This window comes from Pteropus vampyrus, unplaced genomic scaffold (assembly GCF_000151845.1).
Source record: "Pteropus vampyrus isolate Shadow unplaced genomic scaffold, Pvam_2.0 Scaffold29, whole genome shotgun sequence".
In the NCBI taxonomy this organism is placed as follows: domain Eukaryota; kingdom Metazoa; phylum Chordata; class Mammalia; order Chiroptera; family Pteropodidae; genus Pteropus; species Pteropus vampyrus.
In genome coordinates, this window is record NW_011888810.1 from 1,751,425 (window position 1) to 1,764,670 (window position 13,246).

Sequence of the window (13,246 nt, forward strand, 5' to 3'; positions counted from 1 at the left end):
TGCTCAAGATGACCCAGCCTGCAAATGGTGGACCTGGAATTCAAACCCAAGCCTGTCTGGCTCTCACTCTGTGTTGCTCAGAAAAAAACTTGGATCTTTTTGAGATTTTTTTTTTTTTCTTTTCATCCCAAAAAGTTGTTCACAGTAAAACTTTTCCTTTTGGGTAGGAAATTATGCAAAGCATTTGCCACTGGCCCCACTCGCTCGGAGACTTAGCAAAGAAAAATCTATTTTGGGGCTTTGAGCTCCAGTGATCTGCTCACTTGGCCTAAACTCACCACCCGCTGCTTATACATTTTTTTTTTTCTTCAGAGGCCACTTCCTGAGGCTTGAATGAAGCAAGCTGGTGGGTCTGCCCAGTAAGACCAGAGCCAGGCTCAAAGCAGGACACAGGGCGAGTAGTAGAGCCAGTGCTGAGCAGATCAGAGCCCCCAGAACAAAGCGTCCAAACCTCAAAACAAAAGCAGCAGCTGCTGGTTAGCCCCTTGCCAAGACACATGGGGCCCAAGCTGCAACAAAGGCGGTAGCCATTGAGGTTCCCCTTTTGTTTATTCATTCATCTGTATTATTTCAAAGAGCCCCAAACTGAAAACAATTCCAACATCTTCCACTAAGACATTGTTTGTTACACAGCAGTAGATAACTGACACTATTATTATTACGAACAATAAAAACCACTGTTCACTTAGCATTTGCTATATGCCAGGCACTCTTCTCATCACTCACAGGAACTCATCCTCACAACAATCCAGTAAAGTAGACACGCTTTCCTCCACTGCATAGAAGAGGAAATCGAGGTGCCCAAGGTCACCCATCAGGAGAACAGGTAAACAGGCAGAGGTGTATTCAGACCATGGAATTCCACTTCGCGACAGAAAAGAACAGACTACTGCGACCCACAAGGGCACGGATGAACCTCAAGAACGTGACAATGAGTATAAGAAGCCAATCACGATCATATATGCTCGATGAGTCCATTTATATGAAATAAACAAAACAGGCCTCGAGTGGGAGAAAATTCATCAGGAGCTGCCTGGGGCGGAGGGGAGTGCTGACAGCAAAGGGACACAGGAGTGACAGGAATACTTTTTGTCTTGACCATGCTGATGGCTGCCATGTGTGCACATGTGTCTAATTACACTACACTATAGTCTTAAAATGGGTGCATTTCATTGCACGTAAGTTATAGTTCAATAAAATTCATTTAAGACATTATTTTTTAAAATGCCAGGTACATCTTTCATCTCCTAAGAGATCATAACTCTTAAAGGTGAAATATGACATCTTCACAGAAAAGCGACCAAATGTGAGCTTGGTTCCAGTGATCTTTGGATCGTAGGCAATGGGATTTATTTTTCTTTTATCTGTGTTTTCCTATATTTTCCAATGGTTCTACAATGAACGTGTATTCCTCTTTTAATAGAAAATAAAACCATAATCAATGTAACTTTAAAAACTCAAATGGAATATAATCCAGCCTTTCTGAGATGGCTCAGATGACCACTTTCCCCAAGGAAGGGTGAAAGAGCACTGGACGAGGACTCAGGAGGTATAACTGGCTTGGCCTCAGGCTTCCTGGATGCCTTGGGCCCAATCCTTAGCTTCTCTGAACCCGGCTTTACAAGGGAACTCATGAGTTCCCCTTACCAACTCTGCCCAACCACTGGGCTCTTGGAAGGGACATGGACAACGCTCCGGCCACGTCATGCATCCCCAGGAGCAGCCCTGCCCCCAACAAGGTGTTTGTGTTCCACACCCATGCCCTGCCATCCCCCATCATACCCCAGAGACAGACAGACCAGGATTTGGATCCCGACTCTGCTGCTTCCTGGCTGTGTAGCCTTGGGCAAGTCACTGGATCTTTCTGAGCCTCAGCTTCATGTATTAATCAGGGGAGTTACAGCTGCCTATGAGAGAGGGCAGGAAGGATGAAGTAAAACAATGGTCCTGGGTATACCCTAAAGTCTCACTAAAAGGCTGTATTTGTTTTTGTTTTTGACTCAAAGAGCCCCCCCCCAAAAAAAAAAAAAAAAAATTCTATGAGTTCCCACTAATTTATGGAAGAGGAAGCAAATCTCCTCCATTCATGCTCCATCTAAACACCAACTCTCATGATGCTCCCACCATACTTCTCCCTTATGCCAGGGTGATGGGTTAGGCAGCCTCGGTTTCCATGGAAATTCATGACAAGGACACCCTCATAAAAGCTATTCCAACTATTTCTCTCTACTTGTTAGTGCCAGCCAGGCCTGCCACATCTGACAAAGGCTGTGCCCGATGGTTGGCTCTGGCCTGGCTGTCATCCAGGCTACCGAGGCCTCCAGAAACACAACCTTTGCCAGACAGATGATTCCTGAAGCTCGGGCCTTCAGAGCTCCATTACACTGCAGCCAAAGGGTATCCCCAAGGCCTAGACAGGATAAGAACAGCATTTACTCCCCTCGGACAATGTCTACAGTGTACCTGACGTGTGCCAGTCATTGTGCAGTGAGCTGGACAAACACAGCCTCCCTTCCAAGGTCTGACAGAAAGGGAGGAGGCACAAGATGCCCACAGAAGTAGTAATTACAAGTATGACAAAGCTCCCAAAGAGAAAAGAGTGATGGAATGAGGCAGATTAATGGGGCCGTATTCCAGACCGAGAGGGGGAAGGTGAGGAACTGACCAAATCGATGGGTTCTCTGAGCCAGAAAGGCCCTCGCCAACAAGGAAACCACGGCACAGAGGACAGAAGTGATCAGAACAACTGTTAAGAGTTTGCACACCAGCTCTCAGAACCCTCGCAAAAACCCAATGAAGTACTGTAATCCTCATGTCACAGATCGGGGACCTGGGCCCACAGAGAGGAAGTGACTGGGCCCAGGTCACGTGGACGGAAGGAACAGAGAGTAGATGACAACAAAGTCTACCTTGCCCTTTTCCTCCCAGAATGTGACTTCTCCTTTGAGTTCTTGCCCTCAACCCCAAAGATTCGCTTCAATTCTTTTATCATTCCCCCCAAAAATAAGGGACACTAGACTATATGTTCCATGAGGGCAGGGAGCTTGTCTCAATTTTTGGACACCCTGGCCCAAGTCTGACATGTTGTAAGTACTCGATAAATATGTTAAATAAAAGGATCGCCACACACCCTCTGATATTTTACATACACATGTAAAGTCTTCTTGAAGGGCAGGTGCAATCTGAGAAATTCTCTTTCACCAACTGTGTTTACTGAAGCTGTAGTCACACCAAATACGATTGATAAAGGGCATTCGAAACTGCTCTAGTACCCTGCACAAGGGAGTATCAGGTGACCCTCAAGATGATGATGATGGATGAAGGGGACACTGTGGTACATTGAAAAGCATTGTCGTTACATCTCACAGCTCCTCCCGGCAAAAGAGGGGTCTGTTTCCACCTCTTTGAATCTGGGCTGGCCTTGTGACCTGTTTTGACAATAGGATGAGACGGAAGTGATCTGGTGCAAGTTCTAGAGCCCAGACCTCAAGAAACTTTGCGGCTTCTGCCTCTCAGAATGTTCATTTGAGGCCACCACATGAGGAAGGCAGGCTATCCTACTAGAGGATACGAGGCCATTTGGAGAACAGAGGCCCTCAGCTGACAGCCAGCACCAGCTGCCAGCCATGTGAGTGAGACCATCTCAGAATCATGCAAAATAAACTGTTGCAGTTTTAAGCTACTAAATTTTGGGTTTGTTTGTTACACAGCAATAGATCATGAAAACAGTCATTATCACTGTCGACAACTACCACCATTCATTTAGCAGTTAATATGTGCCAGGCATTCTTCCACTCACTCATATGTTAACTCATTTAATCCACGCAACCACCTGATAAAGTGGATTTTTTCCTATTTTAAATAGAAGGGGAAACTGAGGCGTGGAGAAATGAATGACTTATTTAAGGTCACCCACAGGCGAGTATTTGAACACAGATGTCTGTCTCAAGCCCACAATCTTAATCCTCTACAAATATTATAGTTTACATTTATGCAGCACTTTCTGTATGTCAGGAATTGAACAAAGCCCTTTACATGAATTAACTCAGTAAAAATTCACTGCAATCCGCAAGGCAGTTATTTTGATTATCCTCATTTTCTGGATGAAGAAAAAAAAGCTAGACAGGTGAAGAAATCGTCCCAAGGTCATGGAGCACACCCGGATTTGGACAGACGATGTGGTTAAAGTATGCTAGTTCTTAACCACTACCCTGTACTTGCCTCTGTCTATAATAAAATTCCTTGAGTCTACCAAACTGATATGTTCATTCTGCAGCCACGGGACTGTTAGGCTTTTGATCAACACTGCCCATTTCTTTGTCAAACACACTGAGATGATACACTATATACTACTCTGTAACACAGCCCGCTTCCAAGCTTAATAAACAGGCTAGAACACCACTGATGGTCTCCAGGCATCAAAAAACAAGTACCAAAATGTAAATATGGATAAAGACCTCACAAAGACCCTGCAGCTTCCTCCCCCACCCCGACCTCTTTCCTCCTTCTCTCCCCACCTCCACCCTCCCTTAAGTCAGCCACCATGTGAGAAATCCAACGATTATGAGACTACCGTGCTGTGTGGAAACCCTAGCTAGCCATGTGTGATCAATAAATAGTTATTGATAACTACTGAATAAATGAATAATGGAGGAATGATATCAGCCATAACAAATGAAGGCAAAGAGACAGCCAATTAGTGGCCCGTACCTTTGACCAGTCTTTGAGAGCTATAGCCGAGACCTGTTTTCCTGACTTAACACTTCCAACATATCAGCTCCTCTTAAGTTTTTACCATCTTGCAGTAGAAGAGGCTAATTCTAAAGAAAGAGACCTCTTCTCTCTCAAGCCTGAGGTCTGGTACCTCCTGGGACTGTGGGAAGAGCAGATGGAAAGTTCTGAAAAGCAGGACCTTGGACCGTGGGCTTTACCCTGAGACTTCCAATGGGTGGCTTTGGTGGCAAGACTTTCAAGCCCAGGGAAGAAGCCAGGTACAGGCTCTCCCACCTATCCTCTGGTCTCTGGGAGATCCCATTCTTCCAGAATCCATGTCACTGGTCCAAGTATTGGACCGCCAACAGAAGCAGAGCTGGAGCCTTACCTCTGGATTGACATATAAAGCCAATTCTCATCTTCCACAGTGGTTATGTTCTATAAAGTCACCAAGAACACTGAATTAGCAAATGCTGAACCACTGCGCCTAGGGGAAATATAGGGTTAGGTTCCTATGAGCCTCCGGCCACATTTTCATCAACCAATTAATACACAACCTCATTTTTTGTGTTTCTGGGTAAAGACGCTTTATTTAATATATATTGTGGATTCATTAACATAGAACTCACAGCCAACAGCAATATGACTCTACATGCCTGAACAAAGCTTATCTAATGTGTTTTATTTTCTCCATGAGGCATATCACAGCCTTCTTGTGCTTAGGAACACTGGACAGAACTTGGGGGCCATTTGAAACAACAAAATCACCAACAAAAAGCACAAAATATTAGAAAGTAAATAGTAAATAGTCTGTGAAAAGGACACTTGTTAACAGGATGAGAGCTGAAACAAAGCAGCCAGGTGGGAATGTGTATGTAAGAGGATTAATTTTTTCGCCACTCTATTCATGTCCACGAATGACTGCAAAAGTGCCACAAGATTTGGTTTAGGAGTTACAAGTAAATTTTAGTGAGTAGGCAAATTTAGAAATAGGGAACCACCAATAATGAGGACCAACTCTGGACGCTGAGAGAAAGTGGCTCTCTCGTCGGGCTGCTGGGATGGGGCTGCTCATGGCCACATGATCTGCTCTTTAGACAGGGCTGTCTGAGAAAGGACAGAACAAGGACAGAATACAGAGGCCAGCAGAAAGATGAACAGAGAATGAGAAGCAGTTCCTGTTTCTGCTCCTCAAGATCCTGGTTCCTTGGACTCAGTGAATTAGAGAATGTGAGCATTCTTCTCAGCCACTAATTCCAGTAAATTCTCTTTTTTCGCTTAAACTAGTTTCTGACCTTACCGGGCAACAGATCCCAACTTGTGCACTGGGCAGTAGGGACTGGGGACAACAGACACACTCTCACTAGAATCAGGACAGGTGACAGAAAAGATTGGGCAATTAGCGGCAAGAGGAGAAAGGCACACGCTATGTACTGGCACCAATGACAAGCGTGTGGGCACACACAGGTGTCAGAGAAAACATGGAGTCCCGGAGTGGCCCAATTCTGGCCCAAGTGCTTCCTGACACAGGGCCTAAGTGTCTCTTAGTCTAGGTGCCCCCAGAAATGGATGCTGATGCCAGGATGCGTTTCCAAGCCGTTTATCCAAGAATCACTAGAAGAGGTGTGGGGCAGTGAGACGGGGAGGGAACGCAGCCAGTAAGGTGTGTATCACCAACCCTGTGACCCCTGTGGGCCAACGGGGCTAATGAAGCCAGGGGAGAACACATCAGAGTTGTCCCAACCGAGGGCAAGGGTACTGGGGTATCGACCCACCAGCTCCCCATCTGTCCTTGGTCTCTTCCAAAGGCATTAACTCTCCAGGACTTCCTTCCACCAGAAGCCAGCAAAAGCCTTCAGGTACAGTGGCAGGTGTTGGCACAGGTTTGTGCCAAAGAGATAAAGACAGGCGCCAATAGTGTCTACAATGGTTTCTGTTCCCTGCCACAAAACCAACCAGTCCAAATCACCAAAGGCCTTGAGCAGACCGAAACCCGGTTCACGCCTACTATACTCTTCCCCCAATAGTTCGCATAGCTCATGCCCTTACCTTTTCCAAGTCTTGGCTCAAGTGTCATCTTTTCAATGAGGCTTTCCACACCCTCAACCCCAATCCTGACCCTCACCATCGCCCTCCGGCACTCTATTTCTTTCATATACATGTAATGTATTCAATTACAATTTATAAGACCAGTCATCAACCTGTGCCACACATTAGCTGACATTCTACAGTCAGGTGACAATGCAGGCCTGAGTCTTGACATGCACTGAATTTGATAAGTGCCACCTAGGATGCAGGCCACCCCAGGAGAAAGTTCTACTGAGATTACCCAGTAATTTGCAGAAGCACAGCTGCAACAGGATGCTCAGGGTCTGTGCTCAGGTGTCACACCTAAATCTGAGAGAGACACCTAAGCAGATGGCAAAGCCAGCAGACATGCTCGATTCCACATTTTCAGTCTCTGTGGGAAAATAAAGCCACCTGACCTCATGAAGTGGGACACAGATTCACCATCATGATCATCGCAGCAGCTGCCACATGGAGAACACCTTTATGCTTGAGGAAGAAGGAAAAATATGGAAGTAAAGGAAGTGGGCAGTGCAGAAAGAGGAAGGAGGTATAGTCTAGAACTGCACTGTCTGCTATAGTAGCTACTGGCCAGATAGGGCTATTGAGTACTCAAAACTGAATTGATGCAAATTGACATGTTCTGTGGGTATCAAAGATACATGGGATTTTGAAGACTCCAACCAAAAACAAGAATTTAAAATCTCATGAACAATTATGTTTTGTACATGCTGAAATACCACAACTTTGGATATAGAGTTATATAAAATGTATTATTAAAATTAATGTAATCTCTCTTTACCTTTTTTTCAAGCGGTGAATAGAAAATCTTAAACTATACACATGGCTGGCATTGATGGCTCATGTCGTATTTCTTTTGGCCAGTGCTGGTCTAGAAGAAGCCCAGTTTGTGTAAAGCAGAATGCGAAGATGCACAGGGCAGTATGAGTGGGATGGGAGAAGGAGTGAAGTGTCTATGTAGATCTTTTGCCCCCTTTTATAACTGGGCTGCTTGTTTTCTTATTATTGAGGTATAAGAGTTCTTTGTATATTTTTGATACAAGTCTTTTTTCAGCTATTTTCAGGTCAAATATTTTTTTCTAACCTGTGGCTTCTCTTTTCAATCTCTTAATCTAAGTTTCCATAGCACATGTTGATTTGGGAAAACTGGCCTGATACAGTTCCTCTAAAAAGTGTGGTACTCTTGGGCAAATTATCCAAGCATACTTAACTCACCAGTAAAAGGGCTTAACTCACAGGCTTATTGTGATGACTGAGAACTATACATGAATATCTATACACATGATGAATGGCTACATATGTGCTTGTGATGCTTGGCGCAATGCTTACTCATGGCACATGCTCAAGAAATTCAATAATTACTATGCCTAAAAGGTGCTCCCAAACTTTTACAAACACTCCCTATCCTGGTGCTAGCAGTGCCTCCCAATTCCATTTCCCCCAACACCTCTCAGGGGTTGGCTGGCAGCCAAACAGAGGGAAGGGGCTCAAGTGGGCAGTTAGGAAGTGAGAAGACATTTCCAGGGCTCCATGAAAAGATCACTAACTACAGATGCCCTGGCCCGAGGCATCTGAAACCTTGAAAGGATGGAAAAATCTATGTCATACCTCACCCATAGCATCTAGGACAACTTGAACATTTACTAAGGAAACTAAAACAGGCTATCACCTTCAAAAATGATCACTTTGTCCCGAAAAAGCAAAAGTAATGATTAAAATTTATGGGTCTAGACTTGAGCCAAGAATCACATCCGTGCTGATCACTGTTCATGCCCATGTGCTCACGCTAACATCTCCAGAGTTTCTTCGCTCATTTGCCCCATAGTAAGCACCAGATGGCAACGCGAGGCTCCAGGAAAGTGAAAGTAAGATTGGAACGTAGCCCACAGAATGCTGCCCACAGAAAGTTGATGCAAAGGAAAAACATTGCATCAACTAAGAAGCATAAATAATGGGTTCTATTGAAAATAGAATGAGCCATAAAGGAAATGCAAATGGGAACCACAATAAGATGCAACTTCACTCCCACTAGAATGGCCATCATCAAAAAGACAGATAAGAACGAGCGCTGGCAAAGATGTGGAGAAACTGGAACCTCGTCCAGTGCTAGTTGGAATGCAAAACGGTGCAGCCACTTTTGAAAACACTCTTGGCGCTTCCTCAGTTAAACAGAGTTACATGTGACCTAGCAATTCCACTCTTAGGTATATATATCCAAGAGAATGAAAACATATTCACATAAAACTTTGTACACAAACGTTCACAGCAGCATTATTCATAAGTCGAAAAGTGGAAACAACCGAAATGTCTATCAACTGAATGAATAAACAAAATGTGGTCTATCCATACAATGGAATACTATGTAGCCATAAAAAAAGGAAATGAAGTACTTATACATGCTACAATGTGGATGAACCTTGGCAATATTATGTTAAATAAAACAAGTCAGATGCAAAAGGCTCCGTATTATTTAATTCAATTTATACGAAATGTCCAGAATGAGCAAAAGTATAAAGACAGAAAGTAGATTCCTCAAAAAAAAAAAAAAAAAAAATGGCCGCTCAACAGCACACATTTATTGAGCACGTGCTCTACTGGGGGCACCCAGTGCCAGATGCTAGAAGTACAGAGGCAGCAAGACAATGCTTGCTTCAAGGAACTGGCGTCCAGTCTTTTCATGCCAGACCTAACTCTGGTCGGCAAGTCTGCATAGCCCTACATTTTTGGAACCGGCTTCGAAATGGAAGGTCATTCAAAGCCTTATTCTTTTTTTTTTTTTCCACTGTGTCCCCAAGACCTGACACCGAGAGCCACCAGCCAGTCAGTCATGTGTCGATGGAACTGCTGTAGCACTGGAATGGAACCCATTAGCCACAGCCAGGCTAACAGGTCACAAACAGTGCTCCAAAGCCTGATTCTCGAGAAAGGAAAATGACACCCAATTCGTTTCTCAGAAGATGGGCTGTTTTACTAACAAACACCTAAGCTGAGCAATCAACTAGCACTAAAACCCAGCTGTCAATGTAGGCTTCCCTCCATATCGAGTTTTTCATCAAGAAGATCACGAAAATAACACCTTCATGAGGTTGCTGTATGGATTAAATGAGAACATATCAGCGGCTCTGGTCCACGGTACAGGCTCTATGTCTTCCTACCACCTTGAGATTGTGAGATCCACAATCTCAAGGGGAATCAAGCTGTTGCTTTCACAGCCTGGGCCAGAATAAATGTCCAACCACGAGGAGAAGGAAGCACAAACCACACTCACAAGACCCTTCCTTCATTTACCAATGAGTTTCCCATCTGTAACAGATGGAAAAGCTGATGGACGCCCAGGTGCTAAGCAGGGTGGAGGGTAACATATGAGTCAGTGCAACTTTCCTGGGGACAAATGAACACTGTGCCCGAGTCCACGACACAGCCTTTCCTTCCTCCAGAAATCCTTTTAGAAACTTATCCTAGGAAAATTACCAGCGATGTGCCTGAGAGTTAGCTATAATATTGTTCCCAGCATCAGTGTTCGACACGGCAAAATAACAAACTACGTAATATCCAAAATTAGAAGATTGGTAAAAAGATAAAATTAAAATTAAAAAATAAAGTGGAGAAGTAGTGCCATTTAAAACATGACAGAGGCGTGGAGTGGAAAAATTTGCACAACTGGAAACAATCTAAGTGTAATCAAAAGGACAGGAAATACCACAACTTTGGATATAGAGTTATATAAAATGTATTATTAAAATTAATGTAATCTCTCTTTACCTTTTTTCAAGCGGTGAATAGAAAATCTTAAACTATACACATGGCTGGCATTGATGGCTCATGTCGTATTTCTTTTGGCCAGTGCTGGTCTAGAAGAAGCCCAGTTTGTGTAAAGCAGAATGCGAAGATGCACAGGGCAGTATGAGTGGGATGAGAGAAGGAGTGAAGTGTCTATTTAGATCTTTTGCCCCCTTTTATAACTGGGCTGCTTGTTTTCTTATAATTGAGGTATAAGAGTTCTTTGTATATTTTTGATACAAGTCTTTTTTCAGCTATTTTCAGGTCAAATATTTTTTTCTAACCTGTGGCTTCTCTTTTCAATCTCTTAATCTAAGTTTCCATAGCACATGTTGATTTGGGAAAACTGGCCTGATACAGTTCCTCTAAAAAGTGTGGTACTCTTGGGCAAATTATCCAAGCATACTTAACTCACCAGTAAAAGGGCTTAACTCACAGGCTTATTGTGATGACTGAGAACTATACATGAATATCTATACACATGATGAATGGCTACATATGTGCTTGTGATGCTTGGCGCAATGCTTACTCATGGCACATGCTCAAGAAATTCAATAATTACTATGCCTAAAAGGTGCTCCCAAACTTTTACAAACACTCCCTATCCTGGTGCTAGCAGTGCCTCCCAATTCCATTTCCCCCAACACCTCTCAGGGGTTGGCTGGCAGCCAAACAGAGGGAAGGGGCTCAAGTGGGCAGTTAGGAAGTGAGAAGACATTTCCAGGGCTCCATGAAAAGATCACTAACTACAGATGCCCTGGCCCGAGGCATCTGAAACCTTGAAAGGATGGAAAAATCTATGTCATACCTCACCCATAGCATCTAGGACAACTTGAACATTTACTAAGGAAACTAAAACAGGCTATCACCTTCAAAAATGATCACTTTGTCCCGAAAAAGCAAAAGTAATGATTAAAATTTATGGGTCTAGACTTGAGCCAAGAATCACATCCGTGCTGATCACTGTTCATGCCCATGTGCTCACGCTAACATCTCCAGAGTTTCTTCGCTCATTTGCCCCATAGTAAGCACCAGATGGCAACGCGAGGCTCCAGGAAAGTGAAAGTAAGATTGGAACGTAGCCCACAGAATGCTGCCCACAGAAAGTTGATGCAAAGGAAAAACATTGCATCAACTAAGAAGCATAAATAATGGGTTCTATTGAAAATAGAATGAGCCATAAAGGAAATGCAAATGGGAACCACAATAAGATGCAACTTCACTCCCACTAGAATGGCCATCATCAAAAAGACAGATAAGAACAAGCGCTGACAAAGATGTGGAGAACCTCGTCCAGTGCTAGTTGGAATGTAAAACGGTGCAGCCACTTTTGAAAACACTCTTGGCGCTTCCTCAGTTAAACAGAGTTACATGTGACCTAGCAATTCCACTCTTAGGTATATATATCCAAGAGAATGAAAACATATTCACATAAAACTTTGTACACAAACGTTCACAGCAGCATTATTCATAAGTCGAAAAGTGGAAACAACCGAAATGTCTATCAACTGAATGAATAAACAAAATGTGGTCTATCCATACAATGGAATACTATGTAGCCATAAAAAAAGGAAATGAAGTACTTATACATGCTACAATGTGGATGAACCTTGGCAATATTATGTTAAATAAAACAAGTCAGATGCAAAAGGCTCCGTATTATTTAATTCAATTTATACGAAATGTCCAGAATGAGCAAAAGTATAAAGACAGAAAGTAGATTCCTCAAAAAAAAAAAAAAAAAAAATGGCCGCTCAACAGCACACATTTATTGAGCACGTGCTCTACTGGGGGCACCCAGTGCCAGATGCTAGAAGTACAGAGGCAGCAAGACAATGCTTGCTTCAAGGAACTGGCGTCCAGTCTTTTCATGCCAGACCTAACTCTGGTCGGCAAGTCTGCATAGCCCTACATTTTTGGAACCGGCTTCGAAATGGAAGGTCATTCAAAGCCTTATTCTTTTTTTTTTTTTCCACTGTGTCCCCAAGACCTGACACCGAGAGCCACCAGCCAGTCAGTCATGTGTCGATGGAACTGCTGTAGCACTGGAATGGAACCCATTAGCCACAGCCAGGCTAACAGGTCACAAACAGTGCTCCAAAGCCTGATTCTCGAGAAAGGAAAATGACACCCAATTCGTTTCTCAGAAGATGGGCTGGTTTACTAACAAACACCTAAGCTGAGCAATCAACTAGCACTAAAACCCAGCTGTCAATGTAGGCTTCCCTCCATATCGAGTTTTTCATCAAGAAGATCACGAAAATAACACCTTCATGAGGTTGCTGTATGGATTAAATGAGAACATATCAGCGGCTCTGGTCCACGGTACAGGCTCTATGTCTTCCTACCACCTTGAGATTGTGAGATCCACAATCTCAAGGGGAATCAAGCTGTTGCTTTCACAGCCTGGGCCAGAATAAATGTCCAACCACGAGGAGAAGGAAGCACACTCACAAAACCACACTCACAAGACCCTTCCTTCATTTACCAATGAGTTTCCCATCTGTAACAGATGGAAAAGCTGATGGACACCCAGGTGCTAAGCAGGGTGGAGGGTAACATATGAGTCAGTGCAACTTTCCTGGGGACAAATGAACACTGTGCCCAAGTCCACGACACAGCCTTTCCTTCCTCCAGAAATCCTTTTAGAAACTTATCCTAGGAA

General features: G+C 43.7%; 1 protein-coding gene and 2 non-coding genes across 3 annotated transcripts in view; all 3 read right to left on the reverse strand.

Moving 5' to 3' along the window:
• PLCG2 (phospholipase C gamma 2) overlaps nucleotides 1-13,246 on the reverse strand; it is a 186,399-nt gene that overhangs the window by 123,357 nt on the left and 49,796 nt on the right. The window lies entirely within an intron of this gene.
• On the reverse strand, nucleotides 9,584-9,706 carry LOC111737645. Its single transcript, XR_002779501.1, has one exon. It is a non-coding gene; the product is annotated as a small nucleolar RNA SNORA54 (small nucleolar RNA).
• Nucleotides 12,557-12,679, reverse strand: LOC111737646. Its single transcript, XR_002779502.1, has one exon. It is a non-coding gene; the product is annotated as a small nucleolar RNA SNORA54 (small nucleolar RNA).